The sequence below is a fragment of the Mercenaria mercenaria genome, chromosome 9 (genome assembly GCF_021730395.1).
Source record: "Mercenaria mercenaria strain notata chromosome 9, MADL_Memer_1, whole genome shotgun sequence".
Taxonomy (NCBI): Eukaryota; Metazoa; Mollusca; class Bivalvia; order Venerida; family Veneridae; genus Mercenaria; species Mercenaria mercenaria.
In genome coordinates this window covers 52,961,714-52,977,481 of record NC_069369.1, presented here as the reverse complement: position 1 = coordinate 52,977,481, position 15,768 = coordinate 52,961,714, and the positions used below count along the sequence as shown (strand labels likewise).

Here is a 15,768-nt window from a genome sequence, read left to right as displayed (position 1 = left end):
ATCCAGACCAGTCTGCGCATCCGCGCAGTCTGGTCAGGATCCATGCTGTTCGCTATCAAAGCCTACTGGAATTAGAGAATTTGTTAACGAACAGCATGGATCCTGACCAGACTGCGCGGATGCGCAGGCTGGTCTAGATCCATGCTGGTCGCAAACCCACTATGTTGGTTTTCTCATGGCGCGGCTCAAATAATGTAAATTGCTGATTTTTGGTTGTTTGCTTGTTTTCTTAACAGCGGTGATTAACGGTATAAAATTTTTGATTGGATTACAATTTTAAAGTATGATTTACTGGGGATCGATGACATGTCTTTTATCAAATTTGTTGAATGTGTTAAGTTCCTGTAAAAAAAGATAATTGAATGTCGGCGGTTCTATCGATCTTAAGATGATTGAAGAATATTGTTTTTAATGAAAAGTATACAATGTACATTTTATTTCAAATGTTTGCATGTAGAAACGACCTGCTTATCTTTACATGATGAGAAAATCAAACAAAAATATAGGATAAGTGTTTGCTTCAGTTTAAGACTCACCTAAAGACAGGACAGAACAGAACATCTGAATATCTCTATTATTCTCTCAATACATGTACACACATGCAAATATGGGGAATTTACAGTAGACAATGTGATCTATTACGAGGCTACCATATATAAACACATCAAGGTACTGTATATTGGTTATAAACAATCAAGATTGTTCTCTAATGAAAAAAATAATCTGTAAATACTGGTACTGATGATAAACTCGGACAGGACTACAAATTTTGATTCCACATCTCATTTACATCGAAATAAAAACATGAGACATGGAATCAAAATTTGCTTACCTGCTGGAATCACAGAGTTACTGCAAAACCAAGTGTTAAGACCCTATTAGTCGCCTCTTACGATCATGCAAGGGTAAGGCAGTGGTTCCAATACTTTTCATACACAGATCGTCCCAGAACCACATGGGGCATATACTGCTACACAAAACAGTGGTGCGGTGCAATGACCCGACAACTTAAATGAACTCGTACAAAACATGTTTGACACAGTCTAACACAATTCACTCAACCTTTGTGATTTAATCAACGCGTTATTCCCGAGGCACTGTTTATGCTCAGTTCACTTAACCCGTGACTTTCGTGACAACATATTGTTATTGTTATAGCAAATGCGGGTTTTCAGAGAGGCGAGTCAACAAAATGGTATGTAATTGTTTTATTCTCTGTTTTCTTTTCTATTTTCTTTCTATTGCTGTCGTTATTTCTTTTTTTCATTTCTTCCGTTAAACTTGTAAATGATTCATTTTGTGGTTTTCGCCCATCTTTACCTGTGATTATCATTCAAATTCCTGTAAACCCAAGAAACTACTTCTAGAGAAATATCTAATACCACAGTTTGTTTTCTTTACACTGATTATAAAGATTTATTCCAAAGAATATTCATTAGCTTTAATGTATTTTACTGGGGGTGAAAAGCCAGTCGTTCTCGAGATTTTTTCAGCACGCATTCATTCCGTATAGGGACCGATGCCATTATTATGCACAAACTAGATAGGTAGGATGGAATTTTCGCCTGTACTTCTTGCTATTGCCTGAAGTGAACGGTTGCTGTGGAAACAATCAAATTATGTATTGTGCACGTATTTTTTTACTGGGAACATGTTTTAAGTCTTATTTATTTGACTGTGACAACAACTTGGCATCCATGAAAAATTGTGCAAAAAAGGGACGCATGGCGTGGTTTACAACAGACTTCCGCTCTACCATTTAAATTGAAAATTAATTTGAAAATATTGATTTAAAATAAAGTTATTTACTGTTCTGTTACACAATATGTTGTCAAACCATTATAGACAAATAATCGTTAAATGGTTTATTTTAGGGCCAACTTTTAACGTTAATCATATCCTGGAATACAGATTCCGGGTCTTCCTATCGATTGCAAAGTATCATACAAGTATAAACAAATATTTTAAAATTGCCTTCATAGCTTTAACTGCAAGTGAGACATTTACGTTTAACAAATCATGTTTTATTTTTTGCAGTTTTCCAGGTTGGTGTGGTGGCATTATTGCATAGATGAGAGACCATCCATGATTCATACACAACATCGACTGACGTGGTCTCAGATTTGAAGCAGGAAGGGTGTGTATTTTTTCCTTTTTGTTTGAAATTTTAGCTCGTCGGATTTTTGAGAAAAAGTCTACGCGGTATTGTCATCGCTTGATCGTCGGCTTCGGCGTTTGTTAATTTTTTTGTTTAGGTCCGCCTTTTCTGATAAACCATAAGAGCTACAGCTTTGAAACTTTGCGCACTTGTTTGTCATCATTAGGTGACTGTGTAGGCCAAGAACCACAGCTGTGATATGCATTTTGTCAAAATTATGGCCTTTTTTGTACTTAGAAAATTTGAGTTTCTTGGTTAAAATTTTTGTTTAGGTCCCCATTTTCTTAAAACTATACGAACTACAGCTTTGAATCTTTGCACACTTGTTTATCATCATTAGGTGACCGTGTGTAGGCCAAGAATCGTAACATAACTCTGATATGCATTTTGTCAGAATTATGGCCCTTTTTGTTCTTCGAAAATTTGAGTTTCTTGGTTAAAACTTTTGTTTAGGTCCACCTTTTCTTAAAACTATAGGAGCTACAGCTTTGAATCTTTGCACATTTGTTTATCATCATTAGGTGACCGTGTGTACATACAGATCATGGACTAAGGTGTTGTCAGATCTGCAGCATAAATGGTGTGTATGTTTTCATATTTTCTTTGTCTGGAATGTCTACTTAAGGTACCCCTAGAATTAATATAGGTTTCTGTTTTTACACATAGCTTTCTGTTGTTTTTTCCTTAATATTAAAATGGGTAGCAACGGAAACATACGTCTAGGCAATGAAATATATAGATGGCAGCCGTTCAGATGTACAAAGTTATACAGCACATTTTGGAAAATACGGGGAGTGTACATGTATGTTTACTTTTTTCTTTTTTTTGTGGCAACATTTTGATACATTTTGTTTCTGTTTTTACACATGTCTTTCTGTATCTATACACTCAACGTGAACAGGGTTACCATGGAAACGTTTCTCTACATCTGGGCGATGGTGTAATGGATGACCAACGTTCAGATGTTCTAAGTTATATAGCAGATTTTAGAGCATATAGGTTGTGTATACATACTTATTCATTCTTGTACATTTGTTTATGTTTCACACATGCCTTTTTGTATCTGTTCTCTCAACCTAAATAGGGTTCCATGGAAACGTACCTCTACGTCTAGGCAGTGGTATAATGGATGGCCGACGGACAGATGTACAAAGTTATACAGCAGATTTTGGAGCAAATAGGGTGTGTATGTTTACTTTTTTGGCTCGACTATTCGAAGAATAGGGAAGCTATCCTACTCGCCCAGGCGTCGGCGTGAGCGTCACACAAATGTTAAAGTTTGCGTACCACCCCAAATATTTTCAAAGTCCAATGAGATATTGCTTTGATATTTTGCATACTTGTTTATCATCATAACCCCAGTCTGTAAAAAGGAGGAGGCAACTCTATCAAGTATTTTGACTGAATTATGGCCCCTTTTCGACTTAGAGTATGCTTATTGTAACTTAAAGGTTAAAGTTTGCGTACCACCCCAAATATTTTCAAAGTCCATTGAGATATTGCTTTGATATTGTCCATACTTGCTTACCATCATAACCCCAGTCTGTAAAAAAGAGGAGGCAACTGTATCAAGCATTTTGACTGAATTATGGCCCATTTTCCACTTAGAATATGCTTATTGTAATGTTAAGGTTTTACTTGTAGCTTATATTATACTATCAAGCACTGAGAATAGTCGAGCACGCTGTCAACTGACAGCTCTTGTTCTTTTTTGGCAACACTTTGATATACTTGTTTCTCTTTTTACACATGCCTTTTGTATCTATACACACAATTGCCACAGGGTTCTATGGAAACGTTTCTCTACGTCTAGGCATTGGTATAATGGATGGCCGAAGTTCAGATGTACAAAGTTATACAGCAGATTTTGCAGCATAAAGGGTGTGTATATTTACTTTTTCCTTCTTGTGGCAATACTTTGATACATTTGTTTTTGTTTTACACATGCCTTTTGTATCTAAAGTATACACATAACTGCAACAGGGGCTCCATGGAAACGTGTCTCTACGTCTAGGCATTGGTATAATGGGTGATCAACGTTCAGAGTTTGGAACATATAGGGTGTATATGTTTACTTTTTAGCTCATCTGATTTTTTGAAAAAAAATGATGAGTTATTGTCATCACTTTAGCGGTTGTCGGCGTCGGCGTCGGCGTCGGCGTCTGCGTCGGCGTCTGCGTCGGCGTTGCCTGGTTAAGTTTTATGTTTAGGTCAGCTTTTCTCCTAAACTATCAAAGCTATTGCTTTGAAACTTGGAATACTTGTTTACCATCATAAGCTGACCCTGTATAGCAAGAAACATAACTCCATCTTGCTTTTTGCAAGATTTATGGCCCCTTTTGGACTTAGAAAATATCAGATTTCTTGGTTAAGTTTTATGTTTAGGTCAACTTTTCTCCTAAACTATCAAAGCTATTGCTTTGAAACTTGGAATACTTGTTCACCATCATAAGCAGACCCTGTACATCAAGAAACATAACTCCATCTTGCTTTTTGCAAGATTTATTGCCCCTTTTGGACTTAGAAAATCAGTTTTCTTGGTTACGTTTTATGTTTAGGTCAGCTTTTATCCTAAACTATCAAAGCTATTGCTTTAAAACTTGCAACACTTGTTCACCATCATAAGTTGACCCTGTACAGCAAGAAACATAACTCCATCCTGCTTTTTGCAAGATTTATGGCCCTTTTTGGACTTAGAAAATATCAGATTTCTTGGTTAAGTTTTATGTTTAGGTCAACTTTTTCTCTTAAACTATCAAAGCTATTGCTTTGAAACTTGCAACACTTGTTGACCATCATAAGCTGACCCTGTACAGCAAGCAACATAACTCCATCCTGCTTTTTTGCAATAATTATTGCCCCTTTTGGACTTAGAAAATCATTTTCTTGGTTGAGTATTATGTTTAAGTCAACTTTTCTCATAAACTATCAAAGCTATTGCTTTAAAACTTGCAACAGTTTTTCACCATCATAAGTGGACACTGAACATCAAGAAACATAACTCTATCCTGCTTTTTGCAAGAATGATGGCCCTTTTTAGACTTAGAAAATCATGGGTAGGACAATATTTCTATTACACAAAAAAAATCAGATGAGCGTCAGCACCCACAAGGCGGTGCTCTTGTTATTTTTTGTGGCAACAAATTTGATATACTTGTTTCTCTTTTTACACATGCCTCCCTGTATCTGTACATTTAACAGGGTTACCGTGAACACTTGCCACCACATCTTGGCAATGGTAAATATGTTTAGATGTACAAAGTTTTACAACGATTTTGGAGCATATAGGGTGTGCATGTTTACTTTTTAGCTCGACTATTCGAAGAATAGGGGAGCTATCCTACTCGCCCCGGCGCCGGCGTGAGCAGGAGCGTGATCGTGAGCGTCACACAAATGTTAAAGTTTGTGTACCACCCCAAATACTTTCAAAGTCCATTGAGATATTGCTTTGATATTTTGCATACTTGTTAACCATCATGACCCCAGTCTGTTAAAAGGAGGAGGCAACTCTATCAAGCATTTGACTGAATTATGGCCCCTTTTCGACTTAGAATATGCTTATTGTAATGTTAAAGGTTGCGTACCACCCCAATAATTTTCAAAGTCCATTGAGATATTGCTTTGATATTTTGCATACTTGTTTACCATCATGACCCCAGTCTGTAAAAAGGAGGAGGCAACTCTATTAAGCATTTGACTGAATTATGGCCCCTTTTCGACTTTGAATATAATGTTAAAGTTTGCGTACCACCCCAAATATTTTCAAAGTCCATTGAGATATTGCTTTGATATTTTGCATACTTGTTAACCATCATGACCCCAGTCTGTAAAAAGGAGGAGGCAATTCTACCAAGTATTTTGACTGATTTATGGCCCCTTTTCGACTTCGAATATAATGTTAAAGTGTGTGTACCACCCCAAATATTTTCAAAGTCCATTGAGATATTGCTTTGATATTTTGCATACTTGTTTACCATCATGACCCCAGTCTTTAAAAAGGAGGAGGCAACTCTGTCAAACATTTTAACTGAATTATGACCCCTTTTCGACTTAGAATATAATGTTAAAGTTTACGTACCACCCCAAATATTATCAAAGTCCATTGAGATATTGCTTTGATATTTTGCATACTTGTTTACCATCATGACCCCAGTCTGTAAAAAGGATGAGGCAACTCTATCAAGCATTTTGACTGAATTATGGCCCCTTTTCGACTTAGAATATAATGTTAAAGTTTACGTACCACCCCAAATATTTTCAAAGTCCATTGAGATATTGCTTTGATATTTTGCATACTTGTTGACCATCATGACTCCAGTCTGTAAAAAGGAGGAGGCAACTCTATCAAGTATTTTGACTGAATTATGGCCCATTTTCGACTTCGAATATAATGTTAAAGTGTGTGTACCACCCCAAATATTTTCAAAGTCCATTGAGATATTGCTTTGATATTTTGCATACTTGTTTACCATCATGACCCCAGTCTGAAAAAATGAGGAGGCAACTCTGTCAAACATTTTGACTGAATTATGGCCCCTTTTCGACTTGGAATATAATGTTAAAGTTTGCGTACCACCCCAAATATTTTCAAAGTCCATTGAGATATTGCTTTGATATTTTGCATACTTGTTTACCATCATGACCCCAGTCTGTAAAAAGGATGAGGCAACTCTACCAAGCATTTTGACCAAATTATGGCCACTTTTCGACTTAGAACATGCTTATTGTAATGTTAAAGTTTTACTCATAGCTTATATCATACTATCAAGCACTGAGAATAGTCGAGCGCGCTGTCAACTGACAGCTCTTGTCTTACATGTGGCAACACTTTGATATACATGTATTTGTTTCTCTTTTTACACATGCCTCTCTGTATGTATACACGCAACAGGGTCACCATGGGAACGTACCGCCACAAACACATATAGACAATGACTGACGTTCAGATAAGCAGATTTTAGAGCATATACGGTTAGTACATGTATGTCCACTTTTCTTTTTATGTGGCAACGCTTTGATACATTTGTTTGTTTTTGTTTTTACACATGCCTTTCTGTATTTATACATTCAGCTTTAACAGGGTTACCATGGAAATGTACCTCAATATCTAGGCAATGGTATATTGGATGAGCAACGTTTAGATGTACAAAGTCATACAGCAGATTTTAGAGCATATAAGGTGTGTATGTTTACTTTTTCTTTTTTTTGTGATGTCACTTTGATATATTTGTTTTTTTTTTTCATTTTACACATGCTCCTCTGTATCTATAAACACAACAGGATTACCATGGAAACTAACATCTACATCTAGGCAAAGGTATAAATGGATGACGACGTCCAAATCTACAAACAGCAGTGAGAGAAATCCTGCAACCGATAACGATCACGTGACAAATGCTTAGCTTTAAATAGTCTAAGCTTTGCTAGGACCCGTAAATGAATTCAGGCAAAACTTGAATATAAACAAACATCTGGATAATATGTGCGGTTATTGAAAACTCAATCTACCTTGCATGTGTTTTGCTGCGTAATTCTTGGTGTTCGGTGTTTGCTGTTTTGTCAGGGATTTGTTTGGCTATATAATGGTGTTTGTGGTGGTGTTTTGGTGTTTGTTGTGTTTTTGGTGTCTTCCATGTGGTCTTCTCGGATGGATTTCGATAATGTTTTCGTTGTTTTGTTAAAATAGGCTTTTGATGCGAATTGTTTGTCGCATTGGGTTCTTCATCTTTCGTTCCGTTACAAGTTGATTTTCTTTCTGCCATTAGCAAAACATTATAACTAGATTTATTGATGTACACAATTAAATATTGCGCTATGATTAATTTGTTTTACATTTCCCATCAGTTTTAGATAGCTGCAAAGACATGTCATGAAATTTGCAGACGACATATATGGGGTGCAGGCGAGATCTGGGTTGAACGCGCGAAAGCTGCTAAGACATGCCATGAAATATGCAGACGACAGACATGCGGTGCAGACGAGATCTGGGTTGAACGCGCGAAATTGTTTTATTCTATTTCAGCGTTTTACTCTTTTTGTTTTGCAATTCTTTTTTCTACTAGAATGCTGGGGTATGTATACTTGAAGAAGAAAGACGCAGACGGACATGGAGATGCAGACCAAGCAAAATGTGCGTTTCTCTTTATGATGAACAGGTATGTATATTGCTACTTATGTTATCCTTTTTGTATGCATTTTTTCAACCTGGTTGCTGATGTTTACAAGCACCTGTGAATATATCATGTTGTAGACAGTGCAATGGTTTAGTGTATGGTGCAGCTATGGTACATGATATTGACTACAAGCACGTGCGTGGATGTCATGTTGTAGATTTCACAGTGGTTAAGTGGATGCTGCAACTTGATCCTTTTTCTGAGGTATGTAATTTTTCTAACTGGTACAATTAGATTATTTCGTTTGATAGCTTTTTTTTGCAGTTTTCATCCCGCAAGTTACGAACATTCATTTTCATTTTAATAAATTTTCTATAAATTTTATATTTTCTGGTTATCGTGTGTATTCAGTTAAGCAGTGCGTAACTTTAAACCTTTAGAAAGCAAAGAACTATTTTTCTCGTAGTAATTCTGGAGCGTAGGAATGTGCATTCAACTTCTGGCTATGGTGAAAGTAAAACTCGGAAGTATCGGACAAGAAACTCAAAACTATTCGATGAGAAATTCAGGCTATCAGACGAGGAACCCGAACTAACCGACAAGAAGCAGTTTCCTGTACCATACACGTAAGGACTTGCTTATAATTTATATTGCACTTTGAATATAGGTCGGTAAATCAGTTAAATTACACCAAGTAGGTTTTCACGATTGGTGTAATTGTACGTCGGGCTCATTGCTGTGTTGCGGTCTAAACAGGCAAGCGTTTGCTACCGTATAAGCCTGAGACGTGGGTCGAATTCGTGATTTTTGGTGTGTGAGTTTGAAACCCATTTTCTCCTTTAAATCATATCAAAGATTTTATAACAAACTTTTGTTTTCTGTCAGATCTTTTCATATGTGACTTTGGTGTAAGTGTTGGTTTCTGAAAAACAGTGTGGCTGTTTATTTTATTGTATTAACAGGAAGAAAAATTTAGTTGATGGAACTACAGTTGTCGTAGAATTGCCTTGCTGGTACTAAAAAGATGCCGATAACCAGAGGGGCACTGGTAACCAGTCGATGTCGCTCATCAGAGGTGTTCTGGACCCCTTATGTCAACATAGTAATTAACTGTTCTCGACAAGGTAGGCTACTAAATTACTTTAGAATTGCTATTTACGCGGCGCGAGTTCGAGCCACAGTTTGTATTACATCTACGGTTTCTTACTTATCTGAAACAAAGTTAAATGTGACAGGCACAGCGAAAAGCTATTGTTGATATAGGCTGACATCTGGTTCTGTGACATAACTTTCCTTTTCTCTTGAACATATTGAGAGATTTGTCAAGTTATGAATCGCTGGTAGTTATTTAAATTTTACAAAATAACTATTTCGGTAACTTAACTTAAGGATTATATATCCATATGTAATAAGAGGATTTATAACATGACAGTTAGTTGCCAATTATATCTAGCAGACGACACTTGCTGCTTCTACCAGATGACGCCAGTGGCGGAAGAAGGGACCCGATGCCTGGAGTAACTCTGCAGTATAAAATTTTGGTAAAATATTTGAATTTGTTTGTCGTCATACTTTCCAGTATAAAACTTTCATAAAATAAATTAACTTTTATATTGTCGTCATTATGTACACTGATACTGGCTTGTATAACTTGCAGACCATAAAGGCGATGCATTTATGATGCGTTGTTCCGGAAATGAAAAAAAATACCAACCTTAAAGTGAAGAGTGTATAACTTCGCAAATCACGGATCGGTCATTTCTAACAGTGCAATAAAACATAAATGTAGGACTTATAGGTTATTAGATTTGTATCGAGAAATATGCATGAGTTATGCAGCGGAATTATTGCGCGACTTCAGGGCGCAATATTTCGCGAAAGAACGAGTGCATATTATCGATGCAAATCTAATAATCTGTATATTACATACGCATCTAAAGTAATAATAGTTATATAAACGATACGAATTAGTTTTTAACATGAGCAAAATTAATCTTATGGTCGTTAAAGACATTTCAAATGCGACGACTCACGTAAAAATTACATCACAAATGACGCCACGCACCCGACGTGAAATGTGAAAATATTGACGTTTCTTAACGAATAACTGAGTATGTAATTGAGTATGTAATAAAAAAATTTCAGCACTGTTCGATTGGTCAAGATAGAGTGGTTTTAGTGGAATTCATCCCTTGATGAACATATCGTCTGTATTTGCCCTGTCCTGGTGATGGTAGAGAGCTCTTCCACACCTCGTGCACATATCAGAATCCGCGAGGTAGGCGACGAATTTATTCAGGTAAAGAGAAATGTTACTTCATAACGTTTTTATGCCCCCGGCATCTACTGATGCGGGAGGCATATAGTGATTGTCCTGTCCGTCCGTCCGTCCATACGAGGTTAACAGCATCAATACCCCTAACTAGAATGACTTGATACTAATGCAGATGTAACCTGTGACCATTCCTCATCTTCAGACATCACCTGACCTCAGTTTGACCTTGACCTTGAACTTGACCTCGTTTTGGACTTAGGTTGCTTTGTATCGACAAGGATGCCACCGGGGGCATCAAGCGTTTATTGGACGCAGCTCCTTGTTTTTAGCTCACCTGAGCACAAAGTGCTCAGGGTGAGGTATTGTGATCGCTCACCGTCCGGCGTCCGGCCGCCCGTTGTACGTCCGTCCGTCCGTCCGTCGTCCGTCCACACTTTCCTTTAAACAACATCTCCTCCTAAACCGACAGGCCAATTTTGATGAAACTTCAATGGGATGTTCCTTGGATGGTCTTCTTTAAAATTATTCAAAGAATTGAATTCCATGAAGAACTATGGTTGCCATGGCAACCGAAAGGAAAAACTTTTAAAAATTTCTTCTCAAAAACCAGAAGCCCTAGAGCTTAGATATTTGGTGTGAAGCATTGCCTAGTGGACCTCTACAAAAAATTTTCAAATCATAACCACGGGGTCAAAATTGACCCCGCCCCAGGGGTCACTTGATTTTACATAAGAAAATCTTAAAGAATCTTCTTCTCAAAAACCAGAATCCCTAGAGCTTAGATATTTGACTTGTAGCATTGCCTAGTAGACCTCTACCAAAGTTGTTCAAATCATGACCCTGGGGTCAAAATTGACCCCGCCTCAGGGGTCACTTGATTTTACATAGAAAAATCTTCAAAAGTTACCTTAAAATAAACCAGAAGCCCTAGAGCTTAGATATTTCACATATAGTATTGCCTAGTGGACCTCTACAAAATTTGTTCAAATCATGACCCCGGGGTCAAAATTGATTTTACATAGGAAAATCTTCAAAAATTATCTAAAAATAAACCAGAAGGCCTAGAGCTTAGATATTTCACATATAGCATTGCCTAGTTGACCTCTACAAAATTTGTTCAAATCATGACCCCCGGATTAAAAACCGACCCCGCCCCAGGGGTCACTTGATTTAACGTAGGAAAATCTTCAAAAATTTTCTAAAAATAAACCAGAAGGCCTAGATCTTAGATATTTGACATGTAGCATTGCCTAGAAGACTTCTACAAAATTTGTTCAAATCATGATCCCCGGGGTCAAATTGACCCCGCCCCATGGGGTTACTTGATTGTACATAGAAAAATCTTCAAAAATTTTAAAAGTAAACCAGAAGGCCTAGAGCTTAGATATTTGACATGTAGCATTGTCTAGTGGACCTCTACAAAATTTGTTCAAATCATGGCCCCCGTGTCAAAATTGACCCCGCCCCAGGGGTCACTTGATTTTACATAGGAAAATCTTCAAAATTTTTCTAGAAATAAACTAGAAGGCCTAGATCTTATATATTTGACATGTAGCATTGCCTAGTGGACCTCTATAAAATTTGTTCAAATCTTGCCCCCCTCCCCCCAGGGTCAAATTGACCCAGTCCCAGGGGTTACTTAATTGTACATAGGGAAATCTTCATAAATTTGCTAAAAATAAACCAGAAGGCTTAGATATTTGATATGTAACATTGCCTAGTAGACTTCTACAAACTTTGTTCAAATCATGACCCCCGGGGTAAAATTGGCCCCGCCCCAGGGGTTACTTGATTGTACATTGAAAAATCTTCCAAAAAATTCTAAAAGTCATCAGTTTGACATTTGAAACATGTAGCTCATATTACTCTGGTGAGCGATCCAGGGTCATCATGACCCTCTTGTTATTAGTTTGAAAGTTATTTTATCTGCTTTGTATGCAGATGATGAAATTAGGTTCCATAAACATGGCATTGCGGAAAACAATTCTTCTGGCATTTATGTACATTATAAATTATTTTGCCACATAAATACGTGACATTGTATGCTCACCCGGCTATAATGGTAGATAATTAGACTCCTTGTTTTGAGTCGCTGATTCAAATCCCGATTTGACAGAACTTTGACCGCAGTTTTTGATGAGGTGCGGGTACTAGTTAGAAACCAGCTAGCAAAATCATGAAAATAAACATGTTTTCAAAAACTACTTTCTATGAATCTGTTAAATGAATTCTGTTTCAACTAAATGTATTTAAAATTAGCGAGCAAGTCACTCTGAAGTTCAGACCTTATTTGTATTTATGTCACCAACGGATGTCCAAGAAATATACACATTGTTACTTGCAAATTGTTCACCTCTAAGAACTTTCAGATGGGCTTAGAAAATAATCTTTTTTGCCTGCATTATAGGTAAACTATGATACGACGTAAATTATTAGATATATTTTATTACCACGGTGTCAAAGATAGTGTTTAAAATATCTGTCTGTCCGTCAGTCCGTTAGTCACATTTCTTGTATACTCAGCTGCTCTTACAGTTTATATCTAACTGAAATATACTTAAAGTATATACCGTTTTCATTGAAATGCGCATATTGTGGGGATTTTCATGTAATATTCTTTTGGGGTAATGGCCCTTTTTTGGACTTTGAAATGTTACATCTATATCAGAACATTGTGTACCCAAATTCTCATACAGTTACTACCCAATTTAAACAAAACATGAAGTGGACACGTGTATTATCGAAACTTCCATGTCTAATTTTCTGCTCGAGTTATGACCCGTTCTCGGACGTCAAAATTTTACAACTACATCAGAACACATTATGTACTTAAGTTCTACAGCTCAAATGAAACTTTGTAAACATCAGCTTGAAGAAGACATTTGCTTTTTTCTGGAATTTGGTGTCCGGTGTTTTTTGTTGTTTTTTTAGTTTTGCCGCTTTTTAAATTCTTAGCATTATTCTATCGAATATTTTCAGGGGTCATGTGTCATACAATTTGGACATCATTTTTTGTTCTCTTTAGACATTTACTGACGACAGAAACTTTATCTTGATACATTTATACTGTTTCATTGTTTGATTTTTTTACTCAGTTTTAAAGACATTGATTCGGGTAGTCTTGAGAAATTCTGCATTTTGTAATGATACATCTTTACTCCATGTCTAGAGATAAAGCACACTTTTTGCACAAGGCATAGTTTGGCGTGAATACTAGTAGTTCACAGTAACATTGCGAAATGGTACTCGTTTCAGTCGGGTTATCACTTTACTCGGACTTTATCACAGAACCACTGTTTACAACCTCAAATTGTATTTTAAATAAAAGTAATCAATATAGTATTCAAATTAAACTTTAAAATGTTTTCATTTTAGCATCCTCTAAGACACGTGAGATTAAAAACGGAACTTGATTTCTAAATTACTGCGAGTCACTACATGTTCATTGTAAAAACTGGGAAATGACAGAACTTGAAAATGCATCTTTCCGATTAGTCAGTTAGAATTTCTGACCTGCTGTATAGGCCATTTTAATTTGTATAAATATAAACAATGTTATAACCATAATTTCCTCCCCCCCCCCCCCACCCCCCCACACCCCCCACGCTTATTGCTCAAGTCATTAAGTTTTGGCCACCAACTTTCAGCAAAACAGTTTCCTTGAAGTGACAGAATTCAACGACCACGAGCGAGACTTGAACCCACGCAGATATGTGCAATTGCCAATTATTAAGCGATATGTAGCATATTTTCATTGAATTGCATGAATTTCGCTTGTTAATGTTATAAGTATGATATTTTTTTCAGGTTTAAATCGACAGGAAGACAGTGTTTTACATTGTTGAAAGACAAAGAAAAAGAATCGATTCAAGAACGTGCCGTCCTGTGTTTGTTGTTTTCGACTGTTGAGGCGAGAGTCCGGTGCATGCCAGAAACTATCTGTAAGAAATTTATGATTAATTTTGTACCATTTATTCTGAAATAGCTTGTTTTAAACACAATTATACAAATTATGTAGAGAGCTATCCTACTTGGCGTCCGTGGCCATTCTGCTAGTTTCTTGGCAAAAGTTTCTTTTTCATTTTTAGCTCCTCTATTCGGAGAATAGGGGGGGCTATTCTACTCGCTCCGGCGTCGGCGTCGGCTTTAGCTTTCTTAAAGTTTTTCGGCAACCTTTGTTTTCTGTCATATCTTTGCTACTATTGCTTATATCTTACTGTAACTTCACATAAACATTGTCCAGCATACAAACAAAGTATATGCAGGGGCTTGGCCCATTATACCCAATGTCAAGGACACCAAGATGTTATACTTAAGTTATTTTTAAGGTTAAAGTTTTTCGGCAACTTTGTTTTTCTGTAATACCTTTGTTGCTATTGCTTATATCTTACTGTAACTATACAAAAACATTGTCCAGCATACAAACAAAAGTATGTGCAGGGACTGGGCCCATAATACCCAAGGTCAAGGTCATCAAGGTGTTATACTTAAGTTATTTTTAAGGTTAAAGTTTTTTGGCAACTTTGTTTTTCTGTAATACCTTTGTTGCTATTGCTTATATCTTACTGTAACTATACAAAAACATTGTCCAGCATACAAACAAAGTATGTGCAGGGACTGGGCCCATAATACCCAAGGTCAAGGTCATCAAGGTGTTATACTTAGGTTATTTTTAAGGTTAAATTTTTTGGCAACCTTTGTTTTTCTGTCATATCTGTGTTACTATTGCTTATATCTTACTGTAAGTTCACATAAACATTGTCCAACATACAAACAAAATATGTGCAGGGGCTGGGCCCATTATACCCAAAGTCAAGGTCACAAACTTGTTATACTTGGAATCATTTCAATGTTAAATTTTTTTGAAAGCTATGTTTATTGACATATCTTTGGTTCTTTAAAAGATAATGACTTGAAATTAAAAATATTTTTTTATAATGTGTGTTACAATCCCCATAACTCTAATTGTATTTTTTTTTACAGAATTATGCCCCTTTCGTACTTAATTATTTTTGGCAATCTTCGCTTTCTTGATGTTACTTTAGTACAATATAAGATAAAGACTTGACACTTGAAATGTGTCTTTATCATCATCATCTGCATGAGAGGTAACAATCCCCATAACTCTGATTTGTATTTTTGACTAAACTATGCCCCTTTCATAATTTTTTTGACAATCTTCGTTTTCTGGACATAACTTTGATACTGTATAACGTAATGAC

At 36.5% G+C, this 15,768-nt stretch overlaps 2 long non-coding RNA genes across 2 annotated transcripts; both read left to right on the top strand.

The window, feature by feature from the left end:
* The first annotated feature begins 1,908 nt into the window (after positions 1-1,908).
* Positions 1,909-3,341, top strand: LOC123548001 (uncharacterized). Its single transcript, XR_006685786.2, has 3 exons — positions 1,909-2,137; positions 2,680-2,738; positions 3,243-3,341. It is a non-coding gene; the product is annotated as an uncharacterized LOC123548001 (long non-coding RNA).
* A 3,512-nt stretch (positions 3,342-6,853) lies between these two features.
* Positions 6,854-14,471, top strand: LOC123548002 (uncharacterized). The gene is made up of 6 exons (XR_006685787.2): positions 6,854-8,535; positions 8,738-8,897; positions 9,234-9,395; positions 9,725-9,812; positions 10,417-10,570; positions 14,354-14,471. It is a non-coding gene; the product is annotated as an uncharacterized LOC123548002 (long non-coding RNA).
* Positions 14,472-15,768: the final 1,297 nt, after the last annotated feature.